The 20,711-nt window shown below is 33.2% G+C and overlaps 1 pseudogene; it reads right to left on the minus strand.

Moving 5' to 3' along the window:
- Window positions 1–3,367: 3,367 nt before the first annotated feature.
- On the minus strand, window positions 3,368–15,627 carry LOC148612730 (fibulin-7-like; annotated as a pseudogene).
- Window positions 15,628–20,711: the final 5,084 nt, after the last annotated feature.

Raw genomic sequence — 20,711 nt, forward strand, 5'->3', positions numbered from 1 at the left:
TATTACAAACACACCTATTTCAGTTTTGTCAACGTCACCGTGTTATCAGGCTCTGCCCTTCTACGCTCAATCGATTAATTTTTCCTCAATGCGTTCCTCTTCCTTAATCCCCTCCGCCGGGACAGCAACCCTTGTCCTTGGATGACTTCCCACTTCCAGACATTGCTTTAGTTAATACCGCTTATTTGGTATTTTAAAATTGTGGTACAAACAGGTAATTACCTAAATCCAATTACCAAGACAAATTATAAATTATAAACTGGCAGCGTTGAGTGAGCAGGTTCAAATGTGGCATATCAAATTAGCTCTGGGGGTGTAACCCTAAAACGCCAATCATACTTCTTAAACTAAACAAGCCAGCGAGCAAGTGCACCAGTAGCCGAGTTAAACCCAATTATCAAATTGGCGATACTTGCTATGACTCCCCGTCGAAGTCATACCAAATATTCTTAAAAGCCGTAGTCTCTGCACTGATTTTTTTATGCTGAGTCAAAACGTGTATTTAGATCTCGGATTTAACATCTTAATAAATGTCAAATTACTTTTTCAGCTCGACGACGGCAGCCATATGTGCTGTATTAAATATTTGATAATAATCAGAATTGTTAAGCTTTGAATGTAGTGTCTTCACTTGCTCTAACAGTAAATGATTCAACATTTATGGCAATTGTAATAATATGAACTACCACTCATACTAATATTGCTAATTTCCGTATGCTGTTAACGTGTTGCAAGGAGTATACTTCCTCAAACAGCATTAAGACCAAATATAAAGAAAGTTAACGATTGAAAAAAGACTTATATACAAGTACTCAAAGCCAAAACTATCTAAATGGAGGCCAAATCCAGAAGCGATGACATCTATCAAAGTATAACAAATGAGCTACATAATATAACCCATGCACGTGACTATTATACCACTGGGCAATGATTAAATTTCTGGGTTGAGGTCAGCTGGTTACAAATCACTCACGGTCACCATTTTTACAGATTTTAGCAAGGCTTGATGGGTTATTGCATCTAGATCTATTTCACCATAGTTGAATCTTCCCTGTACCAAAGGTTCATGTGAGAATACTCATTTATTAAGCATCCCTTGGCGTTAGTCTTTCGTCGTCTCTTGTTTTGTATTATTTCACTAAAATATTCGCAGATCCATAATTCTAACGTTTTTTTTTTCAAATAGTTATTTTTGAAATTAATAATATTACAACTATATCCGACTTGTTTATTATAAAAATCAAATGGTCAATGTAGCTTTAAATACAAGATGACGTTAAGTTTCCCTTTTCTAAAACCACACTTATCAAATTAGTCTGGTAGATTGATGTTTAAATTGTGGGCTAATACGATGAAATTTTATCAACTTCAGTTATACACTGATGGAAAACAGCAACAAAACTCCCTAGTATGTGAAATGGAGCATTAATAATAGTTTGGGCAAACTATTTTGAAAATTTGATCTTAAGTATAAAGAACTTGCATTTTAAAGTTTCATGATTTATTGCAAATTACTGTCCCTTTCATTCCATTCCATCTTGCTGATAATTGATACAAGATTATTTACAAAGTTTTCTAAGTAATGACGGAAGACTTGAGTCGTGACATTTGAACTTGTATATTCGTCTTTAGTGGAGGGGTAAAAACACAACAGTCGCAAGTAAACCTTATTAAGATGATTGTTTTTGGGCGGGTATATTTTGATTAGATATTCCACTACAAACCTTCAAAGCCTTTCATCTCTGTTTTGACTTATAAACAGATATATAAAAAAATGTCTTAGATAAATGATTTAATTTGATATTTACAAGCTTTTTCGATCTTTTGGTTATCTGTATTGAAACAAATTATTTTGTATAATTAGAACAGACATAGTAAATATATAATTAGACAACAACCCTACTAGGTTAAAAAATATCACGTCCAGGCCACCAATTGGTTTTCATTGAGCGACCAGGGTTTCTAAAAAGCAGAGAACGTTTCCCCAACCGGTGAACGTTCATAGTCTATGCTCCCAATTTTTAGTTTGTTTGTTGGGGTTTAACGTCGGAGCAGCAATATTTCAGCTATATTCAGACAATGAACATGAAATGGATAAAATGAACATGAAATGAAAAAAAAAAGGATGGGACACAAGGATAATAGGGTCAGCAAATTTTGATTGCCACTAGAAAAAGGGGGATGGGTAAGGTCGAGCAATTTAGCCTCCTGTGGCGGAGCGCAAAGGTTGCTATTCCTATCGAATACCACAGCAGGGTTGTTTAACGTGCGAGGAACGTGACATCTTTCCCAACACGGTGTACCACTATGGTTTGCGGTCAGGTTTACCTTATTATAGCCTGACAACCCCATCATGTAACACGCCAGGGTTACCCCATTCCACCACCTGGGGCACACATCCTAGTTGCTCTGTGGGCAGAGCGCCTAGCCCCCGGCTAGGTTCCTGAGCACTATTTAGTCGCCTTTTACGACAAGCTTAGCGCCGCTTCAGGCCTATTCTTTTGACACCCGGACCTGCACGGGCCATCCCCAATTTTTAGTGGAGTCAGAGTTGCTCATTTACTTTTGTTGCCTTGTACAATATATTTTAGTTAGTTAATGTTCTTTATTGTGTGTGTCTGTTTTCCCTGTCTGGTTTTTGTTACTGAATTGCATTCTTGATATAAAACAATACCAAAAGCTTTCAAGGAAATTCATGATATAGTTTACATGCATGAAATTAAATGAGTAACATGTAATAGAAAAGCGAGTGTTCTATGGACAAATTACTGAAACATTCTCCTCGTTGCATTCATCTTGAAACTTATCACATAGATATTTGAACGGAGACTTCTTTAGATTTCTGATATAAAATGTTTGCATAGCTGAAATCTCCCCAGAACATGACGTAAAATTAAATCCATACATGTACGGGTTGGTAGACGGAAGATTCCTTACATCAACTACATAAGAAATCAGTATTTTAACGTGTACCAAAATTAAATTAATAAAGTTTATATTCAGTGAAATTGACCCCTGGTGTTGACATTGCATAAGAAAGCATTCAACCAATAACACGACACGGTTGTCAATTTCAATAAAGATGCCACTGAAAACAAAATTCTTTTAAAAGTATTGGTAGGAATAAATGATGTCGACAACGAATGGAATACAGCTGATATTACCGTTTCAGGCCTTTAATATGCTCATTCTTTTTTCATAGCGATTGTATCCATATTTGTTTACGACATATACACGGAATTTAAATAGTTATAAATTTTAATTTTAAAGACTGTAATCGCTGAGAAGCAGATCAACTAATCATAGTGCACGAAAAGGGTACATGCTAATTGGATTTGAATTACAAAATGTTAAATATTCTAGTACCTTAACATTTGGTAACATTAGTTGGCAGCCATGAACCAGAAGATACGCAGACATACCATTGGTTGGGAAGGAATCCTCTCCCCACGGTATGGTTTACATCACAAAGATCAAGACAATTTTTTCCAAATTCTGCTTTCCAGTTGTTTCAAATTATTGTCCTATTAGCTGGAGGTTTAGTTTTAATGGCCCACATGAATGAGCTAAAACAAGTAAGTTAGTTATTTTTTTAAATAAAACCGACGAGTCTTGATAAAAGGGAACATTGTATAACGACACAAAGACACAATAATGACCACCATCTCCTGAAAATGGACAGGTGCAGGTCTGGTGTAGAGTTAAACTAGTTTTATGGGGACAAATATGAAGTAATTAAACCGGAGAGGAAGTAGAAAAAAATGAAACATAGAGAAACCGGACGGATATAAACAAACTTTATTGATTGATTGAGTGTTGGGGTATAACGCCCGAGCAGCAATATTTCATCTATATTCAGGCGATGAACATGAAATTGGTTGATAAAATGAACATGAATGATGATGAAATGACAAAAAGGATGGGACACAAGATTAATATGGTCAACAAATTTTGATTGCCACAAGAAAAAGGGAGGGATGGGTAGGGTCGGGCAATTTAGCCTCATGTGGCGGAGCGCAAAGGTTCCTACTCCTATCGAATACCACAGCAGGGTTCTTTAATGTGCGAAGAACGTGGAGTCTTTCCCAACACGGTGCGCCTCTTAGTTTGCGGTCAGGTTTTCCGTACTATAGCCTGACAACCCCAGCATGTAACACGCCAGGGTTACCCCTTTCCACCTGGGGCACACAACCCAGTTGTTCTGTGGGCAGAGCGCCTAGCCCCCGGCTATTTAGTCGTCTTTTACGACAAGCTTAGCGCCGTTGCTGGCCTATTCTTTTGATACCCGGACCTGCACGGGACCAAACTTTATTGAATGGACTCCACAAATAGCAATATTCATTAATGTATTTAATTTACTAAATTTATTTAATTTATTGACTATTGACATATTTTGTACTAGAAGCCCTATTTGAGTTTCTGGAATATTGTCACATAAGGTTCTCCCGCTGTTAAAAAACAAAAACAACATATAGACTACTTTCATGTAGGTAATGATTTGAAATCAATAAAAAATACAGAATTTACCGTATTTTTCATTCTGCTTTCGGCAATATGTATATAAGAAAAAATAATAAGGAATTCGGATGTTATTATACATTTCCGACTCCATATAGGAAAAATGTACAGTATTAGCTCTCATCTATAAAGTTCTTATTTCATGTGTTCACAACATATAGCACTTACGTCTGATCTTGATATCGAATACACACTTAGTCTTCATTCCAGTGTTAATTTTTGCGCCGAGTAACTGACCGTAAAGTCTCCCCAAGGAAATATCCAACTGGTCTTTAGATAGTGAAAGGAAACCTTAACTTCATTGCCGTGTGGATCCCAAAAGATCGGATCGGTCCAATTAACAAATACTTCTAGTTCAGATGTTTCAATATCCATGTAGTTTGGACACTTGGTCATTGATGGGGGTAGGACAGCTTTAAACATTTCAAAAGAATCAATTTTTATTTGATTATCATTCTTTTTATAGTAATAAATGTACAGAAAAGAACTGAAAAACGACCCTGAAATATATCATTGTATTTAGCCGAAAACTACTGTAAATCAGTGTGTCCAATTTTCTCTATGTTCGCGGGTACATAAAGAACGTTAAAAGAAGACGCGGCGAACAATTCCCTTAACATATTGCTGAAGTCAAAATCTAGGATATTTACTGTCAAGATAATTTTAGTCAACATATTAAGGATGCAATTGTTATATTTCTGAAAACATTGCTGAATGTTTCTTTATGCATCCTTCAGAAAACATGGTACAGCCATATTTTGCTAATGACAGAAATGTAAACATGAAATTTTAAGCAAAATGTAAAAAAATTACCAGAACAGATTTTTTTGTTCGGAAATGCAAATATGCTGGAGCCTAAATATCTAGAGCAGTGCAATCTAGCAATAATTGGAGACAAATTGACAGATTTGAATGAACATTTTATTATCTTATGTTTATTGGTATTTGTATTTAGCTGGATCATAGCTTAAAATATCTCAATTCATCTAAATTTAAAGAAATGGCAATTCTTGCAAGAAAATTAATGCTAGCTTGCACTGCATAATACATTTAGGAACAGGACTGTATGAATTTTAGCTTCCTAATATTGTTTTTGACAGCTTTATATTTATTATAAAATATGTTGCTTACACTGTTGCTGTTAATATTATATAGAAGTTATAAAACATTTTGTCCTAAGTTTGATTTATACTTGTGTGTTATATACATGTAAATTAACACTTAGCAATGTTTCAGCACTAAATTTAATGTATGTTTAAATCTATGCATAAAACATTTCGATAATTATTGTCCTAGATATTGACTTTAGTTAAACATTAAAAAAGGAATCCATCAGGAAATCTGAGTTAAAGTAACTAATGATCGATTCTTATGGGGGAGGGAGCTAGGATCAGATGTGAGATAAAAGACAGCATTGATACCTTACAGAAATAAATTGACAGGACAGGCCAAGAGAAAAACAAAATAGAAATGCTGAATCTATACTTTCTAAAAATAAAAGACTTGGTACAAATTTGAAACTAGGACCCATAAAAATCAAATGGCTGCTCCCTAAAATGTTATGTCGTTCTGTCCCTTGGATCTTTGTCTAAATAAAGTTTACTTCAAAAGGTCAGTTACAGGTAAGATTGTTTACCAGGCAAAACATTTTGACACCCTGAGTATAGATCGGTTGGACACATGAACGAATCGCCAGTTTCTAATCCGTCAGATTGGGTGCCAACCATCAAATCAATTTAACGAAAGCACGTGGCATTGCGCAATTCACTTCATAACAGACTTTTTTTTAACTATTCGTCTTTCCTTGCCATGATAATGTCAGAATAGGGCAAATTCATGATATATAAATAATTTTGTTTATTCAATTGAATCAAATCAATAAATCAAGATACCATTTAATTTCAACAACCCTTGCAGTGCCCTTAAAGACACCTTTTATCTATACACATGTCATGATTTACTGATCGCCACATGAAGTTACTTTTTCTGATTTTTTTTAATTCAAGTTAGGACGTTGTTTATGTACGTTGCATGAAGGGAAATTTTCGAGTATGTTTTGTAAAACGCGAAATTTAAACATAGCGAATATTTACTTTGCTACTTTCCCTTTCAAACTGCAAAATAGGTCTATGCGCAAAAAGTTCCCGATACACTGTATACGATATCACATTATTTTTGGAGAAGATTCGAAGTGCTCCGAAATTGCCTCCGATTGTTCCAAAGTGTCAACGCAAAAGGAGGGAGCTTATCATTTCAAAATGCATTTTATTTGTTGTGAAAACTGCTACTTTGATATTATATAAATAAAAAATTCGTCAATAAACAAGTTGGTAATATTAGAATTATTATTATTTTTTTTTAAAACAATTTTAAAGTCAAATTTATATCAAACTAATTTTTTCACGTTTTGGTTGATATCAGAACTACTTAAATTTGTAAAACAGCTTCGTAGCTGTTTAAGCACGCGACAGCTCGTGTATTATAAGATGAGCTCGGGATAAAATTAGCCTTTATGAATGCAATTCTTGCAGTAGTACAGATATAAAATCGCTGACAGAAAACGGTAATATTAGTTTCCATCGGTTTCCCATCCTGTCAATGTTATTTAGTGAAAATCTTAGCTTACTTAATTAAAAATCTTATTGCCAAATACGAATTGTTATAGCAAAAACGCTTCAAAATGACGTCTCAAAGTATCATTTTATGCAATGTCAAATGATGTCTTACAACAATTGGAGGTTGGTCAATGTTTATTTCGGTCTTGATATATTTTCCACATGCTACAACAACTAAACATTTGTCAAAAGTAGTTTTGATAGAATAGGACCAAGTCATGAACAGCTTTGATATAAATTGAACATACCTCTTTTAAATGCAAAGCGGCCGCATGTCCGAGCAATCCATATATTAAGATAAGAAAGGGTAAATAATAATTTGTGAAAAGAAAAAAATAACTTCCAATTTGAAAAGCATTGGTAGAATTTGTGGCTTGCCCAATTTTGCAAACCGACAAATAATGATTAAAGACTTAACTAGTAAAGGTTTTTGCCAAAACAGTCTAATTTTAACGGTTTTAATTTCTGCTCTGATCATATATACGATGAAATTTCACAGCGACATTGCTTTTACATGTTTTGTGTAACAAAACTTGTCTGTTTTGAAACTTGCCTTTTCCTACATCGCTTTCCGGACCATTAATGTACACATTTACATGTATAATCATCTGGCAAATTTACACATGTTGCGCCATTTTTGCATGGGCCACTGTTACAGGACATAACATCTGAAATACAAAGACTTCAATATCTTGGGATTTTTCATTTACATTGATTAACTAATAGGTATCTTTAACCATATAATCGGATTTAGTTTGCAGTTTAGACTAAAAACAAAGGAACAGTAACAGATAAAAATACAGTTGTAGCTTTCAATTCAATTTTTGCGGTTTTTAGATAAAATATATAGATATTGTATGTACTTGGCAATTATTTTGGTTAAGTTGATTTAAGGTTTTTTAAAATAAAAATACAGATCAAAATACAGGAAGGGAAATTGTTATGTAAGATTATAGTATATGTAGACCTTAAAAGCAATACATGTTCAGTGGGTTTTTCACGGAACTCAAGTTGTCTCTTTTTTTCCTTTAACATTCGAATATAATATTAGAAATTATTATCGGGAAAACATCAAAGGCGTTTTTTTTCACAAATAATTAACAAATCCTGAAGCAATATTTCAGGAGAGAATACGAGGGGAAACGGACAATTTACAATAGAGAAATCAAAATATTCTCTTTTGTCATAAATATATGTATGAAGGCTGCCATTTTCTAGATGTATATCTAGATCAAGAAAAATGGTACACGTACTGTTTATGTTAGACTTGGTCAACTTAAGTTCTTTTGGGTAGATATCTGGAACATATTTTTCAAAGTTCGAATTATTTACGGCCAAACATCATCAAAATATCTAAAAGTATTATTGACAATAAATTATCATGTTAAGAAGAATCTTTAAAGAGTAATGCCTTGAACTGTGAATTTTTACAGTAGTGAAACATATCGGTAATGTGAGGAGCACAATTGATACCCATTAGAATAACTACGTTCTTTCTGCATTGAACAATACCAAATCGAATAAAAATGTTGGCAGTTCCACTAGTATTGATCATGCTTTAGTACTCCAATTAATGTATTCACCTCGTCTTTAATTACTTCAAAATTCATTAAAGTTATTGCAATATTGAATTAGAAGCCAGATTGATCAAAAGACAAGTCAATCTAATATGACACCTTTTCATTGATACGCGTATGTCGCAACGTTCTATACAGGGTAGAATAATCATAACTATCAACCCTATCATACGAATATTCAAAGTTATGAATATTAAACGCTAAGAATTAGTTTACATAATTTATTTCATAGCATTCATTTCAAAGATTTTAATAGTGGTTCAAATGCATGTTAATAATTTTGAAACATTTATAGTAATACATTTGCTAGAAATGTAAATAAAACGTAATTTGAACGGCTTTTTATGAAGGCGTAATCAAGGGAACCAAAGTTATAGCGGTAATCAAAAGAATGTAATAAAAGGACAAATACCAGACATGGAAAATAGACATACACAACAAAGAACATAAAGTAACTAAAACCATACACAAAAAGCAACAAAAGCAGATGAGCAACTCGGACTGGGAGCATGGACCAGATGCAATGGTAGGGTAAGCGTCCTATGCTTTTCTAGAAACACCTGCCGAGTTGCTCATTAAAAGTCAAATCCAGGGTAGACAATAGAGAAAAGGAAAACTATGACACGTTGAACAAATCAGTTTTCATGGTGCAGATGGATACACAAGTTCATTATGACGACCATAAAACTTCTGTAGCGAAGACTTCAATCTTGTAGCAACATAACCCTGTTCCAGAAGCCTATTTGTTAGAATTCTAGCGCGATACAAAAAGTCTGCGTAGTTTCGGCAAGCTCTGGCATAACGTATGACATGTAATATAAATACTCCATACACAGGTGCTGAAGGCATGTTGCCACAGATAGAAGGAAAGTTGACAATTCTGAATGAAAAGTCATCACGTTTGTCGTAAAGTTTGGTCAATAGTTTTCCTTTAACATCGATTTCTAAGTGAAGGTCGAAATGTGAGGCTGACTTCACAGTGTCTGTAGTATCCTTTATCTCAAATTCTTCAGGGTAGATGCTATGTATCAAATCCCCAAATTGTTCAAAGATAAAACGTCATCTATATAGCGGAAACTGGGAATAAAGGATCCAGCTAAACGATATTCTTTCTTTCGGATCAGATCAGCAAGTAGAGGAGCACAATTCGTTTCCATTGGAATACCGACCGTGAAAAACGCGTCCACCACACTGGACAAATATGTTGTCAATTAAAAATTCAAGCATTTTATTAACATCTTCTTCTGTATATTTGGAAGATGATAAGTTTTGGTATTCAGTTTAAAGTCGGAACGGAGCGATCATGTGGTCAAAGCATCTGATTTATTATGTTCTTTAGATACTTCACTATCTGTAGAATTTATGGATTGGAACGTCCTTTAGTTAGCCATTTTATCACGTAATACTTTTGTATAATATCATCGTCTCACAATAATTACATAATTATCCACCGGTGCAAAAAAAGAATTTCTTTCTTAGTTCTTTTTTTCCTTTTCTAGAAATTAGTTGAGGGGTGTCATAGGATATGATGTTCAATTTTTATATCTAAGATGTTCGTGAACTCATAAATGAATGCCACTTCTCTTCTACTTCGGTACATTTACACTTAATTTTCACACGAGCCTTAGTAAATAACATCTGATTTATTCAACATCAACGTATATGAAAAACTGAAAATTTGCCACCCCTACCCTAGATAAGAAGGAAAATGTTAATTATTTGCAAATTGAAACAGCACAAATATTTTAAGCATTTTTATTTCAAAATTTGAAGTACTCTAATTTATTTTAGGATTTTTTCCTTTGTTTTTTAAATGACAAAACTGACTTATCATAAAAACGAGAATTTTCGGAACTTCATATTTACTTCCGTCTCACCAGCAAGTGGCAACTGTCCTTGATATTGTACTGTAAACAAATTATTACAATCTCATAGCGTTTAAGCATGCGAATGAGCAAATGAGCCCCGATAATATTTTAAATTACTTCAAGGCAACGCAAATGATGCCTTTCTTCATTTAAAACGAGTGTCAATACGAACAAAAATGCTTGTTTATGGCATGTATATACTGCCAATAGTACCCGCTGTGAGTTTCAGATGAAGATATATATGTGTCAAACCAGAACAGGCGCTAAAGTTGCAATAATTGTAAATTGTAAAATAGAAAAAGGATTTTCCGGATTCATATATTTTATTTTGTAAATGATTTAGTTTTTTTTCTAATATCATCGGTTTAACAATAGTTTATGTTCTGACACTCATATTAGTAGTATTTTGTGTTTCAAGTTAGTACACATGATGGATAGTTGTCATACATATATGTCATCTATACTCGACGTCACATACAACACATTTTCGAATTGAAGCTCTCCTTTTTAAACCGTCGGGACTTACCGCTAGAGTTGTCTCTCTTTTATTTAATATGAAGATAGTTCGCAAATACACATGACGTGTTAGTACCAACGAGTCGCTTATTAGCTTAAATCATGCGTAACAAATCCTTACGGGAAAATCCCATACTAATATCCGCCATGTTGGTTTCTACGGGACGATTTGTTTACAAACGAAGTTCGTAAATTCCCGTCGAACTCCGGTGACAATCGTCTGCTTGATCAACTTCTCGGTATTGTACGTTGTTCGCGTAAAATAAATCCGAGATATTCGAAATAACGCCGAAATGCATTCTAGGTTCTTCGGTTTTTGGACAAACCATTTAAACGTAAACAACATCTCCTACCAAACCGATCACTGTAAACATGGCCGACTTTTTACAATGTAAATATTGGCACCGAGAATTAAAATCTGACCGGAATTTAACGATTCAATGTTTAGGGAGAAGCCGTTTGGCTAAACGAATGAGCAAGTCATTTCAGACAATTTAAACGATGGTAGGTGTCAATAAAGTCGTAGAAAATATTTTTATTCAAATTTTAACAGTATGTTATTTATGTGACGCCGAGTATAGATACAAAATTCCGCTTTACAATAACACCATACGCAGGTGCTGACGGGGTTTTGCCACAAATGAAAAAAAAAGTTGATAATACGAATGACGTTCCTCCCTTTTGATCAGCAATTAAATCAGCCTAATAAGAGTGAAGAAATAGGTCAGTGATTGAAGGAGCACAATTTTTTTTCCATTGGAATGCCGACTGTTTGTTGAAAAACGCGGTCAGCACACTAGACAAATATGTTGTCAATAAAATTTTAATTGAAAACATCTTCTTCATTGTATTTGAAAGATGTTCTAGAGATATGATCTAGGTGTTCCGTCTGTTTTGGAGTAACAACGATGTATAATGTTTTTGAATCGGAATTTTAACTGAGTAGTGGGAATAGAAGTATAAAGAGTTGAAAAATTATAGGTTTTAATGCTATTGTATTCTGACAATATTCATGAATTGAGGGTTTCCAAAAGATCTTTCGAATTTTTCAGGATCCACATTGAATTAATACCACTACAGGAGTTACACGTGTCGTGGTATAACTGGATTCCCTCTTTGACTGCTGTGAGTACAGAAGTTAAAAGTTTTAAAAGCGGTTTGGTGGCACAATTTGCAGATCCAGCTATGTAGCGTTGCTTGTATCGATTCTTTTGAAGTTAAGGAATCCAGTTCATAGACAGTAGATTACAATCATCGACTTTGGTAGGGAGACCAAAAAGAGAATAATACAGATGGTTTTCTGCTATCTCTTCTGTAGAGAGTTTTATAGCAGTATAGATTTTATTACTGTTATTACTTTCTACATCTGTCTCTGTAACAAGCATTGGATGTTATGTGTTTTGCAGATTAGTTGTAGTTCTGCTGGTACGACAACATTTTTGTCATGTATAATAGACAATGTTTTTGCTACATCTGGGTTTTGAACATTGACATTCATTAACCTATTTAAAACTTTCATTCGTTTCAAAGTTACAGACTTCACAGCTTTTTCCCAATCTAACAGTGAATCAATGCCTTGTTCTCGTTTTATCCATTTTCTTGCATAGTCCTCCAAGGTATCTGTAAACATTATTAAATTATAATTCCAATTTATGGAGCATGGTGCACAGTACTTGGGATTTTTAGAAAGGACCTTACGAAGAGATCCGTTTTCAATGATGTTAAAATGTCTCGTAATGAAGTGACCGGAAGGGCCAAGAACTGTCAGGTGGTTTAGCCTTAAAGTCCTTATTCTCGAGGTCCTGCAATAGCCTTTTATAATTGAAAATTTTGGATGCAATAGTTGAAGAATAAAAATATGAAATAATCGGTATTGATTTGTCTTTCAAATACGGGAGGGTTTTTTGTGATGGAGTATGTTAGCCAAATAAGTTTCATTTATACCTTTGTTGGAAGAAATAATCGTTTCTTCTTCATCTTATCCTTTAACACAAACCGGTCTATCCGAAATGATGACCTAAAGTCTCTATAATGATGAGGTAGGTTCAGAACCAGGATTGTCAAGACTCGTTTTGTAAAGGCAAAGTAGTAAAATAAGAGGTGTCGAATAGACTTAAGTTTTAATGTGATGAAGTCGAAGAGGTTTTTGTATGAAAGGAAGATCATCTATGGAGACATCATGCATCTTTCATGATTTTTACTAACCATAGCCACGTCTCCTTTTCCCTCTTTTATTTTGTCAAACAAATTCATCACATTTACGTAATTGTTATATTGGCTTGAATTGTTTCCTATACTTTTGATGTTGTCATTGAACCGTAAGGTATTGCAGTACGAAATCTGCGTGTCCAACATTCCTCTCTTGTCCTTTCGATGCCTTTTACTTAGGGCAGGACTGTTCGTTGGATGGTATATTTTTTCAAAAGTATGAACTTTTATAGAGAGGATTGAATGATCCTTTTGGTTAAAATGTACAAGTGTACACGTTCTCAAGTCATACGTTATCATTTGTTTACCGAAGTGGGGTATAGGTATGTCAATCACCATCCAATCCTTCTTTGAAAACTGACAGACTCTTTCAATTCATGATAATAATAAATGAATAATAACACACGAAATAGTAATAAAGCTGTGACATTTGGCACATGCACTGCTTAAGGGGTATACAACATCTTTGTTTGGCTTCTTTTAAAAGTTGGAAACATATATACCTTCATAAAAAATGCCAAAAAAACTTATTGGGTACAGAATTTCTTGTACTATAAACGATCATTCTTGTTATACTAAGGCAATTTAAGCGAGGTAACGATATAATTATTTTGCTAAAATTGTCTTAAAGTAGTTCAAATATTCATAACTTTAACGTCTTTGGAAGCTGAAATGCTGTGAAAATGTTTTAAGTGTATAAAAACTTGTTTAAAGCACAGTTTTGTACCAATTATAGTTGAAATGGAAGAAAATATGAAAATGATGATATTCTCTTTTTAATTTCAGGTCAGTATTGTTCCCTGAAAACTGTAAATTCGTTTAACTGTTCACTAAAATAAACAGACGTAGAACATACATCTATTTCTTAAATCAGAATGTACATTGAAGTCTTTATATCTTAACGCCCATAGTGAGAGATGGTGCCTGTTTTATAGTGAAAGGGTAATATCTTTGAATCATTTGAAAAAAAAATCAATTTTAATGGTTTCATAGTGATCAAAATATCTATCGAATAATACGACATTTGAGACGTATTTTTTGTGCATGGGGTTGTAGAGTAAAAATTGTGCTACTTTTAAAAGAAATTCAAAAAATTCATTTATAGCAATATTCCATAAGTAGAGACGTTCCAAATCTCAACAAGTAATTTTAATACCTTGGTGTTACTACAGGTGTTTTACAGGTGTTGACATTGAAAAATATGTCAATTGAAGCGATTTTTTCGTCGTGGTAGAGGTATATATTTTGCACTTTACTAAACAAAGAAAACAAAAACCAAATTGCAAGTTTAGTCGCAACTTTTATATGTAAATCAAGCTATTTCACGATGGTTTACTTCATTTAAGATATCTCGTGATAACTAATACCATCGTACAACTCAACAATATACGTTTGTTATACCCGGTAGTAAAGAAATGTAGAAAAAATTCTGAAAAAGAGTTTTTTTGGCAAAAAATACTGATTCATTAATAGGACGCATGAAAAACCTAAAAAAAAATCCTGTAATGATGAGTGGAGGCGGTGCATTATGAACCCGTCCAACTCATGGATTACCACGGAGAAAAAATAAATGAATGTTAAAATGATATTTCTGATCCTTCCGAGTCGATGGCGACTATTCGCAACTCCGTGTGTCCTGAAATAGAAAATAAAGAAATGAATGTTGAAATAAGACCTCTGACCCCTCCTCCCAAGTAGATACTCACCACTCCAAACACCTCTGTGCGACCTAAAACCGCAAATAATGAAATGAATGTTGAAATGAGACATCTTTGATCCTTCCCGAGTCGATAGGAACCATTTCAAACTCTGTGTGTCCTTAAATGGCGAGTATTATAATGAATGTTGAAATAGGAAATGAATATTGAAATGAGACTTCAGATCCTTCCGAGTGATATATCATAGGCAGTGTCTGAATTCTGATTCCCCATGCAAGCTGCCCCCGTCCCACTGCCCCCATTCACCCATATCTTATAGAGTGGAAAGTATTCCCCATTGGAGACCTGTGTTTGTTAAAAATTAATATGATGCAGTATATATAATTTTACAGCTAGGGCACATGCGTCACATTGCTTTGAACGTAAAATTTTGTCCAGCTATTTGGTAAGTAATTCTCACATGCACACCTGGGCTTGCTTCCATCCCAGTATCCACTGCTTGAGAATTGCCCCTTCAGACGACATCTCCTTCTTTGGTCACCACTTGTTAAGTTGTACCCGCTATTACAAGTGTAAGAAAGTCGTTCCCGAAGTTGTAGTTAGAGCCATGTAAAGCTCCATTCGTCAGGTTTCCAGGGTAACCGAACACCAACAAACATAGACACATAGTTATGAAACTAAACCACAGGCTAAAATTTAATTTAGTTAATATCAGAGGTGATTTTTTTTTCTTAATCAAACACTTTATGAACGTTTTGATTTGCTAGATTACAAAATCTGATTTATATTTTGCACTATATGAAAAACACTAGCAACACAATGTTTCTTTTTCAAGCACATGGTGAAAAATTCCTCCAAGTTTTTTTTCTAGTACTGAATGCTCCATTGAAAATTAAAATATTTTGAATTAAAAATACTTTAATTTTATCATATTTGTTAATTATTTTGGAATTTGTATGAAGGATAAATCAAGGGAATCAAGATTCTAGCGGATATCAAATGAATATAATTAAAAGATAAAGAATAGACAAAGAAAACAGACACACACAGCAAGGAACATGACATTACGAAATAACGCGTAGAAAAAAAAACAAAAGTAAATGACTAACTCGGACCCGGAAGCGTAGTGTCTTCTTCAAAACATTCAGTACAAGTTGTTATATATATATATATATATGTTTTTCAATTCAAAAGTGAACCAGAACTTTTGATAAATATATACATACGAAGTTCACAGCATCTCCCATATAATCCAGGTTTACAACTACATTTGAACGAATCAGAAGTTTCCCCATTGTCACACCACGTATTACAACGCGAAAAGTCATGCGCCATAGCTTCTGTTGCACAGGTTGTATATTCAAATGGACATTCCGTCCTTTCAGAGTATAATCTATCTTTACGATTCCTGTAACGTTGGCCATTGCATTTTTCGTCACAATCTTGCCATGGCTCCCATGTAACCCACTCGCAACCGCATTTTCCCACATATTCAAATTGATTCCACAATACATTTCATTGATGACTCCCATTATAATAATATAATAGTACACAATATTCCCCAACCACTCTGGTAGTTGCAGAAAAGGTTATATTAATGTGATTATCTGGTTGATATACAAAGGGATCATTTATTACTGTGCTGTTTTGTAAGTTTATCGTGTTTCTTTTGTCTTTTAAATGAACGTATAATGTCTTTATTATTGAAAAATATACTCGTATTACTTGATTACAATAATAAAACTTTTTATCCTGGATACAAACACGTCACAGAAAAAAAAATATTTCAGATCGAGCGCATAGAGTTAGGTTGGAAACTTAAAGCTACATTTTTGTAAGCTACAAATGAAGATGAACATCATTAATATTTATCTTTTTTTCTCGTTACAGACAACGCCAGCTTTGTTTTAAATCCTATGCATAATACATAGTACATGTTCATGTACTTACGATATTAAATCATATGACATTTACGAAAACAAGATTCATTGGTAAAACATATCGGTTTTCCTTCTATCAAATTATTTACAATGCATCGCTGAAAGCAACACACGTAAGTATTTATCTAATATAAAAATAGTACAGTAACTTAACATTACATTTTCGAGGTAAAATGTGTTTTCTACAATTAAGAAAAAAAAAACATTGAAATGTAAATGTGAGAAAATGCAAAGATATCATCCAGGCGTCAATTTCACAAAAAATCGTATGTGTATAATTGGTGGTAAGTAATGACATCACAACAGAAAGTAGTAGTGTGAAATCACAACCTACGATTAAGTTCATACTTACGACTTTTTGTGAAATTGACTCCACAAAACCATGAAATCAGAATACAGGTAGGCTAACGTGTTTTGTGGTCCTAGAAATATCTGTAGTGCTAATTCTGTCATTGATTATTAATAGATAATTGTTGCATCACGTTTACAGAACTGTTATGAGTGTTCGTTTAATTAAATACAAATTTTCATTCCAACAGGTCAATATTTTTAAAACTTTGAACAAATATCATATCCTTTGCTTTAAATCAACGATTATAAGAACAAATCTTCCTATCCTATCAGTTTTTATCAAACATATAATATGTATTTGTTCATTTCAGGATGAATCTGGTAATACGTGTCCTTGCTATTGTACTGGTAGTGTGCATATTACCGTCCAACTCAAAAAGTGTTGGTCCCTTGAAGTCAGTAAGTTATTCTTAAGATCAAAAGTTTTATGCGACAATGAAAAAAACAACAGATGAGCACACAAAATCTTCATAATAAATAAAAAAACAATTAATACAATTTAAATATAATGCAGTGAATTAAGGATATAAGGATATAAACATTATACATGACAGCATGCTACCATAGAAGTTTATAAGCAAATTTGAATTCAAACCATATAACTAAATGGCATTAAAAAGTTAAAACAGCGTTACACATTGTGTTTATCATGGAAGTTTCTCAATTGTACGATAACGTTAATGATACAAAATTCTGCAGAAATCATTTTTAAAAGAAAACACACAAGTTTTCCCTTCTCCTTCTTAAAACATGAATGTTGAGGATACATGTATATGTATATTGTTCTCATTTTGATATATCTGACACGGATCGTGATAAATCTGGATTCGTGGTTTGTTGATCTCTTGTGCAATATCATGTATGATATTTTGATGCATTTACGCTTTCCCAATACGCCGTTCTAATATTATGTATGTAGACAAGTACTTAATTCAGAAAATGGCTTCCTTATATTGAATGAGTAGGTAGTGCACATGTCCTTAAAAAAATTCTTCACATCCAGAATAGCTTTGTCTATAGCCTCGAGTTGAAACTAGTTTTGTCCTTAATCGGCTGACAAAAAGGGTGCACAAAAATCAATGAACGAATTGAAAATTTAATGGTTCCATCTATTAACTAACAGGAGGGATATTTCCCATTTCCGATATATAATATAACGTTACCATATGCATATGGGTTCAGTCCAAATTCGGAAGAAAATCTGAAAATTTATGACTGTATCATTTGTTTTGGGCGTTAATAAAAGCAATTACTTAAATCAAGTTTTCTGAGAATCAAATGATGTGAATAAAGTAGTAAACAGTGATTTATGATAACATTCTGTAGAAAGTAGCTACTTATTTATTCATTGTTCTTGTTGTTGGAGGTTGTTTTTTGCATCGTCATTGCCATTTATGGAGATAGACCTGGGCTATGGGACATAACTCTTGAAATTAGTCATATGTTTTTATTTTAGAAAATTCGTCAAGGCCTTTGAAGCATTCATTTGGAACCGAATGAAAAATATCTAAGTTACTAAAATGCTAACAATGAGATATATGTACATGTAAAACGGTGTATACAAACACATGAATGATTTGTATCTCTCTTAACCTAGTTATTCTTCCTTAAAGATTGTTAGTCGGTGACCTCTAATGAACGGATTTCACTGAGAAAAGTGAATTCTATAATTGTTACACATGTCCCATTTCGCTTTTAAAAGCTGAAGCTGCCAAAAGATAGTAAATTCTTGTTTTATTTGCAAATTATTTAATTTTGTATGAAGCGTCTCTTCTGATTGGTTGACATTTTTAGGCATTTTTCATCTCATAGATGTTCTTTCACCATATCATATAACGTAACGTTGTAAAAACATTCCATGTTAAATTGTAAATTAGAGATTCGATAAAAAGGACTTTTATTTTAAATTCATCTTCAAAATTTAATCTTAATATCAAATTAGGAGATGTGGTATGATTGCGAATGAGGCGCATCCACTAAAAGCTAAGCAACGAACAATCAAACTTCTACAGGTCGCCATACGGTCTTCAAAACAAGTACCATAAGCAAATGTAAAAGTCACCAAACTAAATAAAGTTAAATCATTCATTAAAGACAAATTCCGACCTATTCTATAGAAAAAAAAACGTAAAACGAATAAAAATGAACTACGACAACCACTGGACTTCATGGTCCTAGATTGGGACAGGCACATAAAGTACTGTTCTTGATTTGGGTTGATTGTGGTTGATTTTAGTGGCAGGTGAATGTATATTTTATCTTAAATACAGATCTGAAAACTGGAAAGACGATTGTTACGTAAAATCTAGGATTTAGACTAAAACAGCATCGTTTGGCTGGTGGGTTTTTCTACAAGAATCACCTCTGATCGTGGGCTTCGTCTAAATTTTATAAGGAATGGTATTGGGACTTTTAAATTGAGTGTTATTTAAAAAAGGATACATTCACATTCTTGACAAATGTAAAACAATATATATATATATATATATATATATATATATATATAACTTTTTAATTTTAAACAGTTTAAATCTTATATATATGTTAACACACTATAATAAAATATATAATGGGCAAGATTTCCAGTCAACAAATGACCTTCTTCAGTGCCTAAAGTTGTGTTAACATCTTTATCGGTATCGTTGTACAATCCTTTAGACTTATGTAATTATTTTAGTTTGTGCTGCATCGTCATGACTGGACGATCCGATACCCATTAAGTTTGCTGGTTGGCAGATTCCTTTAGACTATATATATATATATATATATATATAAGAATTAAATTGGTTAAAATTAAAAAGTTTATTTATTACCCTTGTTGTGTAGACTTTTCTGCTTTTTTATACAGATTATTTTTGTCAGTTAATTTAACTTTACATTCAAATTCATAATTACACGTTGAATGGAGTTTGGTTTGTACTTAAAGATATTAAATGACAATACATGTTGGATTCCGATGTACTTGAGTCAGCAACAGTGAATAGAGGCCTACATAGTAATGGTGTAGGCGGTATATACATTATGTTAACTGTAACTCAAACAATATTGAACCAATACAGCATCGTATTGATATACATATTTCCTTTTATCATGGAGATATTTGATTATTTTTTTACAGTTTGAGCATGTTGAACTAAGCTATTTCTTGTCAGTTTGATGTTGTTGGCAGTACTTACTTTTTGCAATCTGTAAATCAAAAAGTATTGAACCGCATTTATTATTCAGAATTTGCACTGAGTTTATTTGATATAAACATTTTCCAATTGAACATAAACATTTGATGCAGTATATTTTTAAAAACACATTTAATATGTAAGTTTACTGTAGTTTTGTAACTGTTTAGTGTTATGCATATAGACGATATTCATGTGACAAACAATGATTTAACATGCTTCTAATAGATGATTAAGAACTATTTCAAACGAAATCAAGCAATATATCATGGTTTCCATCTCCAAGG

Source organism: Perna viridis, chromosome 7, assembly GCF_037379345.1.
Source record: "Perna viridis isolate PV_CMFRI_1.1 ecotype Kerala chromosome 7, ASM3737934v1, whole genome shotgun sequence".
Taxonomy (NCBI): domain Eukaryota; kingdom Metazoa; phylum Mollusca; class Bivalvia; order Mytilida; family Mytilidae; genus Perna; species Perna viridis.